The sequence below is a fragment of the Chionomys nivalis genome, chromosome 2, assembly GCF_950005125.1.
Source record: "Chionomys nivalis chromosome 2, mChiNiv1.1, whole genome shotgun sequence".
Taxonomy (NCBI): domain Eukaryota; kingdom Metazoa; phylum Chordata; class Mammalia; order Rodentia; family Cricetidae; genus Chionomys; species Chionomys nivalis.
In genome coordinates this window covers 38,515,774-38,518,109 of record NC_080087.1, presented here as the reverse complement: position 1 = coordinate 38,518,109, position 2,336 = coordinate 38,515,774, and the positions used below count along the sequence as shown (strand labels likewise).

Here is a 2,336-nt window from a genome sequence, read left to right as displayed (position 1 = left end):
TGATTTTTTTTAACTAATCTTGTATCCTGCTATATTACTGAAAGTGTTTATGAGTTGTACAAGTTCATTGGTAGGATTTTTGGGGCCGCATATGTAAATTGTCTTATCATCAACAAATAATGAGAGTTTGACTTTTTTTCTGATTTGTGTCTCCTTGATCCACTTTTGATATCTTATTGCTCTAGCTAGAACATCAGGAACTATATTGAATAGATATGGAGAGAGTAGACAACCTTGTCTTGTTCCTGATTTTATTTGGATTTCTGTGAGTTTCTTTCCATTTAGTTTGATGTTGGCTATTGGCTTTCTGTACATTGCCTTTATTATGTTTAGGTATGTTCCTTGTATCCCTATTCTCTCCAAGATCTTTATCATGAAGGGATGTTGTATTTTGTCAAAGATTTTTTCAGCATCTAATGAGTTGATCATGTGGTTTTTATTTTTAAGTTTGTTGATATGGTAGATTACATTGACAGATTTTTCTATGTTGAGCCATCCTCCTATCTCTGGAATGAAGCCCATTTGATCATGGTGGATTTTTCTGACGTGTTCTTAGATTCAATTTGCCAGTATTTTATAGAGTATTTTTGCATCAATATTCATGAATGAGATTGGTCTGAAATTCTCTTTCTTAGTAAAGTCTTTCTGTGGTTTGGGTATCAGGGTAATTGTAGCCTCATATAAAGAATTTGGCAATGTTTCTTCTGTTTCAGTTGTGTGGGACAATTTGAGGAGTATTGGTATTATTTCTTCTTTGAAAATCTTGTTTAATTCTGAGCTGAAACCATCTGATCCTGGGCTTTTTTTGGTTGGGCGACTTTTGATGACTGTTTCTGTAGTTTTTTTTTTTGTTGTTGTTGTTGTTTGTTTGTTTGTTTTAAGCAGTTATAGGTCTATTTAAGTTTCTTATCTGGTCTTGATTTAATTTTGGTAAGTGATATTTATCCAGAAAGTTGTCTATTTTCTTTAAGTTTTCCAATTTTGTAGGAGTATCGGTTTTCGAAATATGACCTAGTGATTCTCTGGATTTCCTCAGTGTCTGTTGTTATGTCTTCCGTTTCATTTCTGATTTTGTTAATTCGGATATTCTCTCTCTGTTCTTGATTAGTTTGGATAAAGGTTTGTCTGTTTTATTGATTTTTCTCAAGGAACCAACTCTTTGTCTCATTGATTCTTTGTATTGTTTTCTTTATTTCTATTTTGTTGATTTCAGCTCTCAATTTGATTATTTCCTGCTGTCTAGTTTTCCTGGGTGAATTTGCTTCTTTTTGTTCTAGAGTTTTCAAATGTTCTGTTAACTCAGTGTTGTGGGATTTTTCCAGCTTCTTTATGTAGATATTTAGCGCTATGAACTTTCCTCTTATCACTGCTTTCATTGTTTCCCATAAATTTGCATATATTTTGTGGTCATTTTCATTGAATTTAAGAAGTGTTTAATTTATTCTTTTATTTTTTCCATGCCCCATTGATGATTCATGTGAGCATTGTTTAATTTCCATGTGTTAGTGGGCTTTCTGGAATTAGTGCTGATGTTGAATTCTAATTTTAAGCCATGGTGATCTGATAAGATACATGGGTTATTCCATATTTTTTTGTATCTGTTGAGGTTTGTTTTGTTACCTAGTATGTGGCCAATTTTTGAGAAGGTTCTATGAGGTGCTGAGAAGAAGATATATTCTTTTATGTTTGGATCAAATGTTCTATAGGTGCTTTTTAAGTCCATTTGAGTCATAACATCTGTTAATTCCCTTATTTCTCTGTTAATATTCTGTTTTACAGACCTGTCCATTGGTAAGAGTGGAATGTGAAGTCTCCCACTATTAGTGTGTGTGGTTTAATGTGTGAATTAAGCTTTAGAAGTGTTTCTTTTACATATGAGGGTGCCCTTGTATTTGTGGCATAGGTGTTCAGTATTGAGATTTTCTCTTGATGAATTTTTCCTGTGACAAATATGCAATGTTCTTCTTTGTCTCTTTTGATTGATTTTAATTTTAAAATATGGAACTCATTTTGAATTCATATGTCATCCTCACTCAGAAGCCATTCTTATCTTCTCTGTATCATTCCAATTTTAGTATAGGTACTGCTGGTCTTAAAATGTTTCCTGTCTATTGATTAAATAATTGTTTTCCTATATGGACTTTTACAAAAGAGAATTTCGTTTTGTAGGGTATTGTTATGATTTTTTGTATGGAATTACATGAAAGTTATACATAACATTTTGTTGTAACTGGATATTATCTTCTATTTGGTTTCATAATGGAAGATTAAAGATATATAGTAATATTACATACACATACACACAGATAAAGAAATTTTTTCAGAGACTGGGTTTC

The 2,336-nt window shown here is 31.8% G+C and overlaps 1 non-coding gene across 1 annotated transcript; it reads right to left on the bottom strand.

Annotated features, from left to right (window-relative positions):
• Nucleotides 1–1,992: 1,992 nt before the first annotated feature.
• LOC130870569 (U6 spliceosomal RNA) lies at nucleotides 1,993–2,096 on the bottom strand. Its single transcript, XR_009056714.1, has one exon. It is a non-coding gene; the product is annotated as a U6 spliceosomal RNA (small nuclear RNA).
• Nucleotides 2,097–2,336: the final 240 nt, after the last annotated feature.